At 45.2% G+C, this 18,987-nt stretch overlaps 2 non-coding genes across 2 annotated transcripts; one reads left to right on the forward strand and one right to left on the reverse strand.

Annotated features, from left to right (window-relative positions):
• The first annotated feature begins 15,559 nt into the window (after nt 1-15,559).
• Nucleotides 15,560-15,631, forward strand: TRNAM-CAU (transfer RNA methionine (anticodon CAU)). The gene has a single exon. It is a non-coding gene; the product is annotated as a tRNA-Met (tRNA).
• A 942-nt stretch (nt 15,632-16,573) lies between these two features.
• TRNAS-AGA (transfer RNA serine (anticodon AGA)) lies at nt 16,574-16,655 on the reverse strand. The gene has a single exon. It is a non-coding gene; the product is annotated as a tRNA-Ser (tRNA).
• Nucleotides 16,656-18,987: the final 2,332 nt, after the last annotated feature.

Here is an 18,987-nt window from a genome sequence, read left to right on the forward strand (position 1 = left end):
CGCGTGACAGTTGAATGGATGGTTACAAATGAACGCATCTCGAGTTGATCTCGCGGGCGCCGAATCTATGAGAAAACTGGCCTTCACATCCCAAGAGATGCTGATAACTACCACCATCCAAAAGGAGTGAAAAAGGCAGCATAATGCTGACCGATGAATAGCTGCCAAGTCTCAACATTCATCTGGCATCTGGCAGCGCTTTAGGAATGTGTGAGAAGTGGTGGCGTGGATGGAGAGGGGGGGGGGGGGTATGCCACCTGATTTCGGGGGGGGGGGGGGCCCGGGCCCCCCCGGCCCCCCCCCCCCCTGGGTACGTGCCTGCCTTGTACTTCAGCTACACGGGAGCGTTCGTGAAGTATAAACGACAATCGCGGAATAGGAAACTCACGCCAAAGTTTTCAAATTGCGAGACCGAAGCAATTCCAACTCAATGTCTCTCAAAGTTATTTATTTCCGTATCATTTGCACAATTTCTGCCTTAACCTGCCTAACTTTTTCCCAAGTTCTCTCTCCCTTCTTACCTTTAACCGCCGGCTTCTTGGTCAATGCCCCGTAGTGGATAACCCCTGTGGAATGCGGTGCAAGCAACAATTGTTGGTGTGGTTTACCGACCTCCCAACTCGTTAATGGCTGCTTTCCTGAGCCGGCTTGAGTTTACTTTGCGAGAACTATCTCGAAGATTTGGTACTAATATTGTTATGGTTGGTGATATTAATATTGATTTAGCTTGTGATACGCAAAACATTTATACGCTACTTCTCCAGTCATTTATCTTACCCAATATTCTCAAAGAGCCTACTCGCCTTACTGACACGTCTAGCATCTTATTAGATCACGCTCTATACAATATAGATACGGGGGTGTGTGCTGGAACTTACTCTGATGTAATAGCTCATGACTTACCTATTTTTCTTGCTATACAAACCAATCCACCCAGACTGAAGTCGCCCGTTGATTATGATCTTCTTCGCAGACACCTTGAGAGAGAGAGCGAGAACTAAACTTTTATTTTCCGAAACGGTAAACCGAGTCAGAACCCGGTTCACCCTAGATGGGAGGATTCCTTATTCCAAGAACCCTCTGGCTTGGGCTGCCTCTTTGGCCCGGGCGACGAGACTGCGCTGGTCGTCCAGGTCATCGGAGGAAAGCTTGGACTCCCATGTTTCGGTTATTGTGTGGATCTGCGGTGAGTTGGGGCGCTCTTTTTGTGCTTCTATGGGGCGGCTTTCTTTGGAGTCGTCTTGTGGAGCTTGTGAGGTAGAGTCTGTGGGTGTGCCACGCAGAGGGCAATCCTCGACCATGTGTTGCAGGGTGTCTGGAACGTCACAATGGGGGCATATGTACGAGTACTGCGTAGGATACAGTCTGTGCATGATTATTCCGTGCACATAGGTGTTGGTATGTAGGCGGCGCAGGATGATATCTTCCTCCTTGCTTAGATTCTTGTGTGGCAGAGCGTACGTTCTTCTGCTGAGTCGGTGGGGTTGCAGAAGCTCCGAGTACTTTAGGGCGATGTCATCAACGTTGGTGGCCGGCCTAGTGTGGGATGGCAGGAAAGCCCGGCTGGTATGCTCGCGGGCAGCGGCGTGTGCCGCCTCGTTTCCTGTCATGCCCTGATGGCCTGGAACCCAGTTGATGTAGGTGTCGGGGAGCGGGGCGCGTGCGATGTGATTTCTTAGTTTCTTGAGCGCTGTTTCTGATACGCGGCCTTTTTGATAGTTGCGAGCTGCTGCTTGGGAGTCTGTTAGTATTACTGCTACTTCAGGGCAAGTTGTTATTGCAAGAGCAATTGCCGTTTCCTCTGCAATCTCAGGGGCTCTTGCTCGGATGGTGACAGCTGCAAGTTCTTTGCCTTGGTGATCCGTGACGCTTAGGGCAAAGGCGTTTCGTTCAATATACCATTCAGCATCGGTGTACGTCGTATGAGGGTCTCTCCCGTATTTCTTGCTGAGTGCGCGGATTCTGCTTTGGCGACGCTCCTTATGATAATTTGGATGCATATTGCGCGGTATACTTCCAGCGCTGATGCAGTCCCGGACTGTAGGTGGGATTCTTGCTTTCTGGTCTGTGTCTGCAATGAAGCTTTCACTGTATTTGAGGTAGCGCAAAACTGCACGTCCGGTAGGTATGAGCTTGAGCCGCTCTAGTTGGCTGTTCTTATGAGCATCGACAAGCTCTTCCCATGTATTGTGGACGCCGAGCTTGAGGAGTTTCTCCGTTGATGTCATGGGTGGCAGCGTCAAGGCTACTTCAGCCAAGTTAAATGCTTCAGGAATAAATCAGTTTCTCTCATGCGGAAACAGTAAAAAACAAAACGATATTACTCCTCGATGGTACAGCGGGGCGACGGAAACACACACAAAATATGGACTATTGTAAATGATGTAATCGGCAATTGGTCAAACCAGCCAGCATTGACCGAACTAGTTGATCAAGCTACAGCAGGTGCTTTTAGTGACTACCTTTCCAACGTGGGACTGTCACGTGATATCAGCGCAGTTTCCTCCCGCTCATGAACCCTCCGTACAACCTGTTAGTGATAGCTTCGCGATGCATGATATAGAGTTGGTGGATGTAGTAACGGTAGTGAAAAACCTTTCTGTGAATAAGGCGGCATTCCCTTCGGGTTATCGAAAGATAATAAAGATATATTAGCTATTCATCTGTTGCATGTGTTTAATCGCTCCTTGTAAGCGGAAAAATACCCTGACGCCCTCAAAGTAGCAAAAGAAGTGCCAATTTATAAGGAAGGAGATCTTTCTGCTACCAGCAATTAAATAGACCAATATCTGTTCTGAGCATATTTGTTATTTTGTTTCAGAAAATAATTTGTACACGCATGGGGGCCGGAATTTTTAGGCAAACATAATAATATTTGTCCTAGTCAGCATGTGTTTCGTCTTCATAGATCCACATCATCTGCGGTTCTTGCACTTACACAATTGATTAATACAGCATTACGTGACAATAAGATTTCTGTTGTTGTATTTATATAATTGAAAAAAGACATTTGATACAGGTAATCATATCATATTATTGCAAAAACTGTGTACTTATGGTTTTAGGGGGAGAATATTGGTTCTGCTAAATAGTTATCTCTCGGAGCAGCAGCAGTATGTTGTAATTAACAGCTTTATGTAAGCCCCAGCTAGTGTTTCGATGGGCATTCCGCAAAGCTCAGTCCCCGGGCCCATCTTCTTCTCCCTATACCTCAACGATCTTCCGGCGGTGTTAACGTGCTCTGAAGTTTCATTATACACGGATGTTACCACTTTAATTTTGTGGGGGACACTTTTAAAGAACTGCAGGGCAAAATGAATCAAGAACTCGATCGTGTCGTGAAATGTTTCATGCAGAATCAGCTTACACTTGACATCGACAAAACCAATATTGTAGTCTTCCATTGCAGGAGGAAGTAAACGAATTGTGACACCCTGTCTGTATTTTTGAACAATGTCCGGTTGAGCAGAGTACGCCGCTACAAGTATATAGGAGTTTCGTGTGAATCGGATATGCTCTGCAAATATCAAATCGGTAATGTATGTTCAAAACAGGCGCGTAGTTGTCATGTATGGTTAAAAGCCCGTCAATGTTTTGACCTTCATGTTTTACGGACAATTTGAGTTTATACAGAACCTTGGGGCAGTATACGTACAAAGCCTATGTAGAAGCTGCCGTCGGTCTTCAAAAACGGGCGTTACGAACAGTTACGTTTTGTAATTATACTGATACAAGTAAACCTCCGTTTCAATTGCTTCGTGTTGTGCCGTTCAGTGAGTCGTATAATGTCAATGTTGCTCAGGCAGTTAATGCAACAATATGTTTTAATAACCCACTACAAATCACAATGTCTCATTTTCCAGCACGAAACACGATGGCAGCTACTAACAACTTTAATAACTTACCACCATGCCACAATGTATATGGACAGAGAATCATGGCGTTCACCGATGCCATATTGTGGAACGCACTTCCACAAATACCTACAATCTCTACAAATCGCTTATATAGATGTTACCTTTCACACTGTTTTTTTTTTGTCTACGTCAAGCCCCACCACAATTTAGAAAAGATGTAGCCATGCCATATTCGGAGTCTTAACACTTCAGCACCTCGACATCAATGGTGTTGAAATAAAGTGAATGTGAATATTAGACAACGTCACATATATTTGAGTGCTTTACACCAAGCTCGTATATAGGTATCATATGTTGTTACGACTTCGGACCCTCTAACCTTGCCTTTGTCGTTCGACGTTACACAATGTGCATGGTTAGCGACCGATGATAACCGAGGGATGACTGTCATTAAAGCCCCTCCATCCATGCGTAAGTGGTGGGGTTTTAACTGCCTTGGCGTCGAAAGACCAGGTGGCCGGGCAGAGACGAGACTCAGCTTTTTCAGAAAGTTAATAGTTTATTCATGCGTTGAGTGAAGGAAGAATTAGAGAAAAGAAAATGCACATGGTGGTGCCCCTTGTATAGCATCGGCGCCCCTAAGAAGTCCCTAGTTCCTTAGGCGGCGAATTCATTGTCCTCCTCAGGGCGGAAGCCCTCTGTATTTCTTTAAAAAGGCGTCTCTCTGGTGGGCGAGCAGGTCTTCTTCGGCTCGAGAGCACAAATCCATTCCTTCGGATGACTTGAGTTACAACTCAAAGGTGCGGCGCTTGACTTCAGCGGGCACCACTTCATGCCACTGCACAGCGCTTAACTTAAACTGGTTATCCCCTTGTCGATGAAAAGAAGTATATGACCCGAAGCATAATAGAAACCCCCCGCACGGGTGCGGCATTTGACATCAGCGGGCACCACGTGACACCCAAACGCAGAAGACACGACGCACGCACCAAACTTGCTTCTGCTGGTGTGCTGAGTCGCCCGTAACCATTTTCACTAAGCTGGTAGCAATGTCACCCTGTAATTCCCTCTATGCATGCCGTGACGTCGTGGGTTTTGACGCGTCTGTTCACTCAATAATGTATAGCTAAATTCGACACGTTGTCCTGCGCGCTAAACGCACCTAATAAAAAAAGTGACAAAAATAAATCCGTGATGTCACGATGAACTGGCGGCGTTGTGATGGCGACGCGAAATCCGAAACAGGAAAGTTTCGCCTAATTTTTCTTTGTTAATCACAAATCCTTTTCAGCCTAATAAACGCAAAATAGTAGCAGCAGTGGGTTACATGAAACGTCTGGTGTTTGTAGCTGAGGGTTGTTCGGGCACTAGGGTACAGAAATGACGTAATCTAATATACAAGTGACATTTATTCACACATTTCAAAGCTTGCATGGCAATTTCAAATGCAACTAGTGAGGTTCAACAACCCCCCCCCCCCCCTGCCCCCTTGAATGAACTTAATTACGTCTCACGGGGAAAGAAATATACTGTAAATAATAATTTAGCGGTGTAACTCAGTTAGCCTTTCTCATTAGAAAACTCTTGAAAAATTACTTTAGCCGTATTAGTAAATCACGCGTCTAAACTACCAAACAAGCCCCTGACAGTATGCATCGCGACACCTCTATGGGCTCTGTAATCAAATGGCTGCTAAACTTCATGCAGACTCCGCTCTGCAGAGTGGCGCAGTGGAAGCGTGCTGGGCCCATAACCCAGAGGTCCGTGGATCGACACCACGCTCTGCTACATTTTTCATTATTGTTTTATTTATTAGGTTCTTCATACTGTAATCCATTGGCGTGGTTATTACAGGAGTGGGGCTTTGAAAGAGCGTACACATAAACGCAATAATCATGGCAAGTAAGAGAACAGTTGGCTAAAATGCAAACAGGATAGAAGGAAGAGAAGGTATGTATAATCCGATGAACTAGTGTTAGTGCAGTAGTTCGCATAATACAGACGTAAACAACTTTCTGAGTAGGAGAATAAATACAACATTAAGCGCAAATATAGTAATGAGAAGTACGCCAATAGGAAAAATTCATATACAAGAATAGGAAAGACATAAATACGATACGCTTACAAGCTCATCAGTATATGTAAACTAAACTGTTCTTGTACTAGTTCTAGAGACTCGTCTATTGTACGCTGTTTTACTATAAGCTAGTCGATACCATTCAATTCACGTATGGATCTAAAGAAGAAGAAGTATAAAATATGTTGTTTTTGCACCAATATTCTTGTAGTGTGAGATCGTGCTCCTGGCGTCAACGTTTGTATTGTTTTCTTAGCTTAAACGTATCCTGTGTGTGTATCTCAAACCACTTGTGCAGTATCAAGTATGAAAACTTTAGGCGATGAACTTCAGCATGACTTAAGAGTGTAAGTAATGCTGCACGACAAGGCAGCCCTTCAGAGTCTGCAGCCAGCCTTACGACTCAAGACCCATGACAAACTCGTGTTTCAGACCAGAAAGGTTCGCCATCAAGCCCTCATAAACGGACATGACATCATCTTCCAATGGTTTCTGGGGCACTGTAGCATTGTTAGAAATGACTTTGCTCACGATGCCACCCGGTCAGCCCATAAAGAAACCCTGACATTTCCTATACATTTATTAAGTACATATGCTGCGGGCGGTCTCTGTTTACTTGATTCAAAACAAGATTGAAGCTTTGTGGAACACCCCGATTTTCTCCAACTGCCGTCTTCACCGGTTGGATTCTACATTGAAGCAGCATGTTTCATCGAACTTCTCCCGACGTCATGCATGTTTACTGTGCCGCCTCAGGTTAGGGGTGGCTTTTACGAAAGCCTACTCATTCTTTATTGGAATGTCCGACACACCAATCTGTGACTCGTGCAACTGTGAAGAAACGATTGAGCACGTGTTGTGTTTTTGCGATTTCTATGACAACAAACTCGACGTTCTTCAGAGGGTGTTAAACCGATTAGATAACAGACCATTTTCAGTACCTAAGATTCTCGAAACACCATGGTCCCATGCGTCGCAGGCTTACAAAGCCACGCGGGCACTGCTACATTTCATGAAAGAGACTGGCCTCCGAGACTGATTATAGGCGTGAAGTTATGTACATCCACATGTACTCGCACCGACAGTTCCTTCTTCCTTCTCTCTCCTTCCTTTCTTCCCCTAAACCGCAAATCACATCACCAACTGTGCAGGGTAGCAAACCGGACTTGCGTCCCGTTGGCCTCCTTGCCTTTCCTTCGTTCCTTTTTATCATCCTGTGCATGACAACAATTCTGTCGGGCTGTCCGGGATCGATAAAACTTTAAAAAAAATCTAACCGCTTTCCGCAACACGTTTCCGAGCGTGTTGATACCACGCTCGTCAATGGGAACCAGGTTATATATTAGCATAGGCCTCGGGCAACCCGGGACGACATTGCACACTTTCTCAGCATTTTGTCACCTTAGTGATCCTGTATACCTGCATTCTTCCTCTGCAAGTGCGCATACTTTGCCGTGACGTCATGTCTCTTAGGACCTAACCTATTTTTTATCAGTAAAGAAGGGCTGCATTGTATTCTAAACGAGTAATGGACTGAAATTAGCGAATCACAACAAGCTGTACTGAACCACAAAGGCCCAAATGCGAGGACATAGGTTGAAATTCACGACGTCACAGTGATGTACAGGTGCTGTATCTCGTCGTGAAATTTAAAAAGTGCAACCTTAAACTTTCTTTTCTCTCCTAGTATAATCAATCCTTTGCCACGAAATTAAATGAAATAAAGTTCTGACAACATATAACGATAAAATGGTTTATTATTTGTCTGTTGTGCCCCTTTAAACAAGGTTTATATCTACAAGTAAATATGGAAACAGCTCTCAATTTTGCAGACACAAGTGAACAACATATTAGAATGCATATAACCTACATTCAAAGAGAAGCTCGACGTGATGGTGATTCTGCTGTAGAAAATATTTCCGTGCATGGATCCTGCAAATAGCCGCGTCAGCAGTTCTTCAGACAAGTCAAGGAATCATCTATTATGCAATGGAATGCCCGTGGCCTGAAATCCCGCAGTGATTTTCGCCATTACGTTTTCACCAATCGATTCCCCATTGTTGTCGTCTGTGAACCCAAGCTACAGAAGCCCGTCCGGATCTCAGGCTATGAACCTCATGTGTCATCGATATGTAATGACATTAGCAAAGTGATCATCTACACACGGTGTGAACTGACTTACGTTGTTCATCCAGTGCAGCCACATGACAGTAATCAGTATGTGTGTTTGACCGTGAAAAAACAAAAATTTGCGTTTACTTTAGTAGGCGCTTACCTTTCTCCATCAAGTCGTTTCGATAGGCAGAGACTGAGTGACATTATAGATGCGACACCTGGTCCATGGATTGTTGTTGGGGACTTCAACGCGCATCATTCACATTGGGGAAGCAACAAGGTAAATTCCAAAGGAAGAAACCTCGCGCTCTTTGCTTGCGACCATGAACTTTGTTGTCTAAATGATGGCAGTCCCACGTTTCTGCGCGGCCGGACGTACAGTAGTTGTTTAGACTTAGCATTTGTTTCGCGATGCCTCACTCGCTGCGTCCATTGGTTCGCAGATATAAAAACCCACGGAAGCGACTACATTGCTACCTACCTGAAGATAAAAGGCCTCACCAAATCCGCTGCACCAAATTTTATACAAACAATAGATTGGCCCGTGTTTATATCACTTATGGAAGACGCCTGCCACGAAGGCATTTCGTCCACACTAGAATTTGAGATCGCCAAGGCTATGCAGGATGCTATGCGCTCATTTCGGCTATTAGAGAAATACACAGATTTTGATTCGAAAATACAGAGCCTCCGTGCAATCCGCCGGCGAGCGGAGCGACGGTACAGACGGACTAAATCATTATACGACCTTAGAGAGGGCAGACGCATTCAAAAGAAAATTCAGCGTCGCCTTGCTGCACTACAAAATCAACGCTGGAAATCGTTTTGTGAGTCTGTCGACCCGCGTAAACCTTTGTCGGTTGTCTGGAAAACAATCCGTGGACTTCGATCAGCTCCTCAACAGCGTCGTCCATTTAAGTCTCTAGCTCTACATCCAGGACGCCGAGAAGTCGAGGTTGCCGAAGATTACTGCGCAAGGATCGCGCGTCCGGCGCTCACGTATCCACCTTGCGCACCTATTCCCATTGTGCCCCCTTGCTCCCGAGATCCTCGTATGGACGCTGCTTTCTCCGTCGAAGAACTGGAGGCCGCACTTGCTGGGTGCAGGCGATCTTCGTCACCAGGACACGATGGCATCACATACTCTGCGCTTGCAAACCTTGGTCAAGAGGCCAGAGATGCCCTTCTTGGCCTATACAACGCATCATGGCGTGACGGTCTGGTCCCTATAACGTAGAAATCCAGTCGGTTTGTTCCACTCCTCAAGGCTGGCAAATCCCCGTTGGAATTGTCATCTTACGGTCCAATAGCACTAGTCAGCTGTGTCCGCATGGAAATGGAGAGAATGATCCTTACATGGTTAGAATGGTACTTGGAATTCCACAACGTGTATCCAGAGGAAATGGCTGGTTTTCGGCGCGGCCGCTCGTCAGTGCATAGCGTTATCGACCTAGTAGCATACGTACAACACCAGAAACATCTGAAACGAATCACTGCGGGCCTATTCCTTGATGTTAAATATGCGTACGACAATGCAGACCATCATGCAATTCTGGTCGCCTTAGAAGCTGTAGGGATTGGTGGACACACATTTCGCTGGATAGGCAACTATTTGAATGGCAGATCTTTCTTTATTTTCACTGAAGATGGACTAACGCCGCCTAGCTATACCAGTCGTGGTGTACCGCAAGGCGGAGTACTCAGCTCTACCATTCTCAACCTGGTGCTCGTTGGTCTCGCTGATTCGTTACCGCAAACCGTTCAGCTCTCCATATATGCAGATGACATTTGCATATGGGCTTCAAGCGCGACACGTGTACAAGTTTGCGCACAACTTCGGAAAGCCTCAACGGATGTGTCAACATACATAAGAAGACAAGGCCTGGAGCTTTCCGCTGAGAAATGTGCACTCATTACTTTTACTCGCAAAGCGATGGTGCCGTATGTTTTGCGGATTAATGACCAAATTATACGGTATAGGCGAACGCACCGATTTCTTGGCGTCGCCATTGATGGAGATTTGTCTTGGAGCCCTCATATCTCGTACATGATAAAGCGTTTGGCCTCCATCGTGGACCTTCTTGCGTTTCTCGGCGGGAAGTCCTGGGGCGCAACAGTACCGTCAATGTTTCAACTATATCATCATCATCATCATCATCATCATCATCATCATCATCAGCCTGGTTACGCCCACTGCAGGGCAAAGGCCTCTCCCATATTTCTCCAACAACCCCGGTCATGTACTAATTGTGGCCATGCCGTCCCTGCAAACTTCTTAATCTCATCCGCCCACCTAACTTTCTGCCGCCCCCTGCTACGCTTCCCTTCCCTTGGGATCCAGTCCGTAACCCTTAATGACCATCGGTTATCTTCCCTCCTCATTACATGTCCTGCCCATGCCCATTTCTTTTTCTTGATTTCAACTAAGATGTCATTAACTCGCGTTTGTTCCCTCACCCAATCTGCTCTTTTCTTATCCCTTAACGTTACACCTATCATTCTTCTTTCCATAGCTCGTTGTGTCGTCCTTAATTTGAGTAGTACCCTTTTCGTAAGCCTCCAGGTTTCTGCCCCGTAAGTGAGTACTGGTAAGACACAGCTATTATATACTTTTCTCTTGAGGGATAATGGCAACCTGCTGTTCATGATTTGGGAATGCCTGCCAAACGCACCCCAGCCCATTCTTATTCTTCTGATTATTTCCGTCTCATGATCCGGATCCGCCGTCAATACCTGTCCTAAGTAGATGTATTCCCTTACGACTTCCAGTGTCTCGCTGCCTATTGTAAATTGCTGTTCTCTCCCGAGACTGTTAAGCATTACTTTAGTTTTCTGCAGATTAATTTTTAGACCCACTCGTCTGCTTTGCCTCTCCAGGTCAGTGAGCATGCATTGCAATTGGTCCCCTGAGTTACTAAACAAGTCAATATCATCAGCGAATCGCAAGTTACTAAGGTATTCTCCATCAACTTTTATCCCTAATTCTTCCCAATCCAGGTCTCTGAATACCTCCTGTAAACACGCTGTGAATAGCATTGGAGATATCGTACCTCCCTGCCTGACGCCTTTCTTTATTGGTATTTTGTTGCTTGCTTTATGGAGGACTACGGTGGCTGTGGAGCCGCTATAGATATCTTCCAATATTTTTACATATGGCTCATCTACACCCTGATTCCGTAATGCCTCCATGACTGCTGAGGTTTCGACTGAATCAAACGCCTTCTCGTAATCAATGAAAGCTATATATAAGGGTTGGTTATATTCTGCACATTTCTCTATCACTTGATTGATAGTGTGAATATGGTCTGTTGTTGAGTAGCCTTTACGGAATCCTGCCTGGTCTTTTGGTTGACAGAAGTCTAAGGTGTTCCCGATTCTATTTTCAATTACCTTAGTAAATACTTTGTAGGCAACGGACAGTAAGCTGATCGGTCTATAATTTTTCAAGTCTTTGGCGTCCCCTTTCTTATGGATTAGGATTATGTTAGCGTTCTTCCAAGATTCCGGTACGCTCGACGTCATGAGGCATTGCGTATACAGGGTGGCCAGCTTCTCTAGAACAATCTGTCCACCATCCTTCAACAAATCTGCTGTTAACTGATCCTCCCCAGCTGCCTTCCCCCTTTGCATATCTCCTAAGGCTTTCTTTACTTCTTCCGGCGTTACCTTCGGGATTTCGAATTCCTCTAGACTATTTTCTCTTCCATTATCGTCGTGGGTGCCACTGGTACTGTATAAATCTCTATAGAACTCCTCAGCTACTTCAACTATCTCATCCATATTAGTAATGATATTGCCGGCTTTGTCTCTTAACGCATACATCTGATCCTTGCCAATTCCTAGTTTCTTCTTCACTGTTTTTAGGCTTCCTCCGTTCCTGAGAGCATGTTCAATTCTATCCATATTATACTTCCTTATGTCAGCTGTCTTACGCTTGTTGATTAACTTCGAAAGTTCTGCCAGTTCTATTCTAGCTGTAGGGTTAGATGCTTTCATACATTGGCGTTTCTTGATCAGATCTTTCGTCTCCTGCGATAGTTTGCTGGTATCCTGCCTAACGGAGTTACCACCGACTTCCATTGCACACTCCTTAATGATGTCCACAAGATTGTCGTTCATTGCTTCAACACTAAGGTCCTCTTCCTGAGTTAAAGCTGAATACCTGTTCTGTAGCTTGATCTGGAATTCCTCTATTTTCCCTCTTACTGCTAACTCATTGATCAACTATATAAAGCACTGTTTTTGGGCTTCCTGCGGTACAGCTTACCTGTACTAGGAAATACTTGCACTACAAATATCCGCAAACTCCAGAGCATGCAAGCCCAAGCACTCAGGACTTGTCTCGGTCTTCCCAAAACTACGTCATCGATTGCAACAGGGGCAATAGCCAGAGACGCTCCTTTGACAGTCTACATTGATACGGGATGTCCAGAGAGCACACATCCGACACCTGACTCGGATTCCCTCACACCATCTTGCTTGCTTGCCAGCAAAAAGGCCACTTTCAACTTTTGCCAATACTATTGTAAGACATCAGTCCCACTTTCCGTCAGAATTTACGCCCGCTGCACGATTGTCAGAACTATTCTGGTGTCTGCACCGGCCAGAAGTGCAATTTACAATTCCAGGGATCAGAAAAAATGCTGGAACGCCATTACAAGCTTTGAAACAAGCAACTTTGGAGCACATTCACAACGTGCACAGATTCCGTCAACATGTATACACAGATGGTTCAGTAAAACTCAACAGCTCTGCTGCTGCAGTCATCATCCGGCAAAATCTGAGGAAATCAAATTAAGAACTTCATGTGTGACCACATCGACGGGTGCAGAACTCGCGGCGCTCCGTGCTGCACTTGATTTCATTAAGCAGAAGCCTCCGCAACAATAGACAGTCTTTAGTGACTCCAAGGCAGCCCTTCAGTGTATACGAAGCCCAATGCGCCACGGACCGAATGAACAACTGGCCTCAGAAATTCGGCACATATATCATCAAAGCTATGACAAGGGACACGACATAATCTTTAAGTGGCTTCCAGGACATAGTAACATCAGCGGGAATGACCACGCAAACGAAGCCGCCCGATCTGCAAATGAAAGTGGCCAACGAGTCTTCGTTTCGCTTTCGCGAAGAGACGCTGCGGCTGGGCTGCGATACATGTCCCGTGAGTGTGCTTTGAACCTGCGGGACTCAAGTGTTTCCAACATGTGTCGGTTGCGTTCGTTATCTCCGGACATACGGATGCACCTCCCGCTTGGGTTACCACGACGTGAATAGAACATGCTCTACCGTCTGTGGCTAGGCGTTGCCTTTACTAACTCATATGCTTTCCTCATAGGAAGGGCCAACAGCCCCACGTGCGACACATGCAGCATCGACGAGACGTTCGCACATATTATCTGTGTCTGCCCGCAATATAGTGCTCAGAGACAAGTGATGTGCAGAGTACTGCACCAGTTGGACAATCGTCCACTATCAGAACTAAAATGTTTAGGCCAATGCTCCGAAAGAACATCCGCGTTGAAGGTCTTACTCGCGTTATTAAGGATCCTGTGGTCTACGGGGCTTCACGACAGTCTAAGGATGCCGCCCCCTACCGCTCTGTAGTGTACGCGCTTTGTTCGTGCTTGTCTCTCTTTCTTTCTATCTCCCCCTTCCACTCTGTTTCTCTTTTTATCCCCGTTAACCCTTCCCCCTGCGCAGGGTAGCCAACCGGAACTGCCTCTCGTTAACCTCCCTGCCTTTCTCTGCATTATTTTTTCTCTCTCTTTTCTCTGCAGCACGCAGCTAGCTTGTTCGCTCTCTTACGAAGCGTTGAAAGTGCTGCGACAGCTTCGAAAATGGCGGTTTCACACAACGTGACATTAATTCACGCATGCTTCGAAAAGAGCGTGATAAATCAATTTAAGTGGGAATTCATATCGACGATCACAGCAAGAAACGCAACCCAATATGTTAGCTGGTGTCGCTGTTAGCTGGATCTGAGTGACACATTTCTGTCCATCTAAAGCATGTGACTGAACACAAACCCAATGCATTTAAATATTTTCGCAACTTCACTACCATTATTACGAAGTTGTAGTGCACCCGACGTGGTGGCGTTGTGGCTATGGCGTTGCGCTGCTATAAGTCCGAGGTCACGGGATCGAATCCCGATGGCCGCATTTCGATGGGGGTGAAACGCAAAAGCGGGCGTGCATCGTGCGTACGTTAAAGAACTCCCCGGGCGGTCGAAGTCGATCCGGAGTCCCTCAATATAGGAAGTGCCTAACAATCTAATGGTGGTTTAGGCACGTAGAACCCTAGCATCTAATTCCCTCTCTTAACTGGTAGCGCTCGAGTTACCGTAATAATTTAAAGGATCCATTGACAATGCAGCTGTTTGCGTCCGGCCAATCACGAAGCGTGCCGAGAGTGTCGCCGAGTTTCTTTCTGGGTAGCTCACCTGCTGTGAAACTATGTAGAAATAGGGATCTTTAGTTACACGAGAACGTCACTGGCGTACACAGTCAAGCTAGGCGGGGCGAGCACCCAAACCTCGTGACGTGCTGCGCCCACCTGACCACCCTCTGCATCACGACATGGTTACATACACTTCCTGTGAAACGAAGCTGAAACTGCTTTGTAGAAAATGTATGAGAGCAGATTATTTAGGCTGACTACGGGTTTGCCAGTACTTCTCTACGGCTTCGAGGCCCAGGAATTCATTTAACGCAAAGAAAAAGGGTAAATATTACGGCGATCAAGGTAATAACGCATCAGATCTCTGTGAAGGTAAATAAATACGGAATGCATTTGCCGGCCGACCTACAGATCAGTACAAACTATGAGAAAGCGGCATGAAGTACATGGTATGCTTTCTATTCGAATGAGTCAGCGCAACAAGATTTACTCAATCAAACGCCCATATTATATGTACACATAGCACGGGAAAAGCTTTAGTTATTTCATCAAATATTCTTTTTTTAAATGCAGGTTCTCTTTGTAATAGTAAACTTGATTCTGTGGATTAGCAGATTCCCCCTTCGGGAGGACGTCTGACACCTCGACATTGTTTTATTAGGCTAGCGTTAAAAAAAAGAACCCACTTCGAATCCTACTAGCAATACTTTCTCAAGTGGATTGCAGAAATATGTGGGCAGAAATTAAGTGACAGGTACTTATTAACAGGCACATCCTCTATTCCAACGGGAAACGTGCAAGTTGAAGGCAGCAATTAAAGAAAAAAGAAAACACGGAACTTTTTACTGGATAGATGCCAAGGTCACAGTTGTAAACATGGGCACGAAGCTTTAATACTTGAACAGCTTTCACAGGTTGCTCGCCGAGGCTGGCAATATGCTTCCGCAGCCTTTGTTTTTCTTCTTCTTCTTGTAATGGAGCAGCGGCAGGTGAACGCCATTAGCGACCGGTTCACGTCGTCCTGGCGTGAACATGAGCTATCTGCATGAGCGGCACCAATATCTACTCCACGATCAAATGGCTACTGCATATATCTCGAAACGTACTCAGCAGAGTGGCGCAGTGGAAGCGTGCTGGGCCCATAACCCAGAGGTCCGTGGATCGAAACCACGCTCTGCTAAATTCTTTCTTTTTAATATAAATACTTTACTTTTTACACTTTTTCCAAGTTTTCCCACTGCAGTCCGCTCCTGTATTATTCGTTGGAGTTCTCTAACCGCTTAATAGTACAATAAGGTATCATTCAGTTTGTGGCCGAATGTCAAATGCAGTCACTCGTAATTTGTTCAGAGCGAAATTACACCGGGTAGCGTTGCGCATATGCGGGACCAGAACTCGTAAACTTTGTCATTGCGTGTACAGGGTGATACTACAGCGTTGAGACGCAGAACCTGCACACACGCAACACGTTTCGGCGTCAACAAAGTTGGTTAACTAAATATTCACTGACAAAAAAAGATGTCGGAAAGAAAAAAAAACGGTACGCTTAAAGCGAGAAATTACCCACTGAAAAAAAAAAAACTAATTCTCAGTTGGAAATGCGAAATAAGTACATCGTGTTTTGTGGGCGTAAGAACCCTACGTTTTATCTAATTTAAACAGTTCATTACGAAAATGCTACTGCGGCAACTACTATGTTAGTATACTATGCAGTCCATAACGATCGGCCAAGAAATCGGGTGGATATAAGAATTTAAGATGTGTGTTAAACGTACATATCTGTTCTCTTTTGTCACAATGGCGCGCTACCTACATACTTTCATTATTTAAATCGCGAAAACCATAGTCCTCTAAATGCGTTCTGTGTCTCTGCAATATTTATGGGCCTAAGCTGCAAAGCCTTTCTCTGTCTACGGGTATTCTCCCTAATTTTGTGGGAAGATAAAGAATGTAAGGTTTCTTATTATAGTGCAGATGAAAGTAACACGCCACACCGGACTTCTTATAGCTAGGCATGTTATAGCAGCACAACGGGATTATCGTTAATCCGCTACTTTCCCCATCACTCTCAAAACCGGCCATATACAAATATTGGAAGATTTCACAGAAAGAAGGAACACTGCGCATTCGACAGAATTCGAACCTGTGCGGGGAGACCCAAATGGATTTCTAGTCCATCGCCTAAACCACTCGGCCACGACTGCACGGCGAAGCGTCGTCAGCTGTTTTGAAACGCCCCGTGTCTTCGTGGAACGAGGCGAACATGCGACCTTCCACGGAGACCCCCTTTCTTCCCAACGAAGTGAGCAATACTAAGGTTGCTTCCATGGCAATAGCATAGCTGGAAATATTCTAACAGTGAAATGGTGCCATTTTGCAGGTGTGGAGGCAGATTCAGTTAGATAAGGCGCGCGGCTAATACTTCAGTTCTCGGGAAGCTTTCGTGAAGCTTCAATGACATTCACGGAATCAGAAACTAATGCCAAATATTTTAATTTGCGGGGCCACCGCAATTTCAACTCAATGTCTATAAGAGCTATTTATTTCCGTATCATTTGCACAACTTCTTATTTAGCCTGCCCAACTTTCTCGTAAGTTCTCTCTCCTTTTTTACCTTTAACCGCCGCCTTGTTGGCCAGTGTCCGTAGCGGATAGGTGCCGTGAAATGAGGTGCAAGCAACATATAAACGGCGTAAGAAGCTTTCGTCCGTAAATCACTGTTTAGAATGGAAAAGGACAAATTGGCAGTCATATAATTGAATTGCCGTTATCTTTACGGTACCATAGCTCGAAGTAAAATTTACATTGCGAAATCTAATGCGTTTCGTGTAAACCATGGCGTCATGGAGGCTAATTGTAGTGCAGGAATGCTTAGACTTGACATCATCGAATCCCGCCATAGTGTTGTTAGAATAGTGTTTAGCGGATAAAAAATTCGTTTCTTCCTGTTGTAAAGCCGGTTATACAGTTACGGCTACACCACGAAGGGTAGCGTTCAGACTACAGTTAATGGTATAGGAGCAGTAAAATATTTCCGAAGGAAAAGAATAAAGTTTTACCATGCTGATAAGCGTATTCCAGGCACTTTGTTCACTTCGAATACAAAACCCATCCAAAAAATGTCTAGAAAAGGGCTTAGATACTAGTTGAAATAAATAAAGTTTGCTTCGTGTTTGCAAGTTTATACGGCCGAGAAAACCACTATCCTTGGTTCGTATAGCTATCCACTGATTTGCCATCAAAATCAGTGCTTCGACTTTCGGGCGAAACAGCAACTTCTTTTTCTTACACTTTCCTTCTCAAAGGCAGTACATCATTTTTAGACTTCGAGCTAGGAGATTGAACGATTATTCGGTTATTGGGCCGCATCTATGACGTCAAAAGGGGCCCATGCGCTGGGTGTATTCAATCGCTCAGTCAGGCAGTGGGCGATGCGCATCCTTTTAAAAGCGTCTTATCTGCCTCTCACGCTCTTCCTGGATTCACGGTAACCGGGAATACAGCGGAAGCTTAGATTTCTGTTACGCCTGGACTGATCTTATACTTCAGAAGAGTATAGGCTTGGGCTGGTTGGTAAAACATAGTTACACTGAAAGCACTGCGCGGGAAGGACGATCCACAAAGACCAGACAGGACAAGCGCTCAACCCAAAACGTTAGCGCGACCGGATCTGAGTGACACCTTTCTCTCCATCTAAAGCATTCATTACAACATAACGAGTACTCACACGCTTCGCAGACGTCCTTGCGGTTGTCATGGCTTGCTCTAATGGGTCGATCGAGTTACTTTTTTCTTTCTTCCAGTTCATCCACTAAAGTCTTTTCTAGATTGTATCCATACCAAAGACTCAGCGCATAGCGAAATTCGAGAACGTGTCCTGGGCGCTAAAACGCGCCAACTATGAAGTGGCGATGCTGCGGTGACGACGCGAAATTCAATATAACAAAGCGTTGCTTTCACTTATTTTTATTAACTACACGCCTTTTGCAACTAAACGAACGGAAGCAGTGTTCTTGAATAATAACTTAACGGTCCAGCTTAATTAGCCTTTCTCTTTAGCTTCTCTCAGTAGGGACACTAAAGAGGAAAATAAAATTTAGCTGTATTAGTAAATTACCCGTCCGCATTATACCCTAAGAAGTGTGCATAAGCGGCAGCGGTATGTGCTATATACAATCGAATATCATCTAGATAACCCAGATGTCCGGAGATGGAAACATCGCTCCGCTATGGTTTCTTTTGTTTTCTTTTTACGATTCCTTGTACACTACTTCTACATTTTTCACACTGAAGTAACGTTCTACAGCTGTTCTTTAATGTATTCTTGATGTGTGTATGCGCATATCAGCTTTTGTTCGGGAGCCGTGATGACTTACTACTTTGGCGCAACAAGGACAGGCTGATGGGAACGCCGCCCTGAAGTCTCCGCACCGACCGCGCTGTAATTCTGGCGCAAAATTAAAAAAAAATTATGGAGGTATCAACTTCATTTTCTTTTCTAGTAATGCAATTTTCACCCCGAAGTTAACTCAGACA

Source organism: Dermacentor albipictus, chromosome 5, assembly GCF_038994185.2.
Source record: "Dermacentor albipictus isolate Rhodes 1998 colony chromosome 5, USDA_Dalb.pri_finalv2, whole genome shotgun sequence".
In the NCBI taxonomy this organism is placed as follows: Eukaryota; Metazoa; Arthropoda; class Arachnida; order Ixodida; family Ixodidae; genus Dermacentor; species Dermacentor albipictus.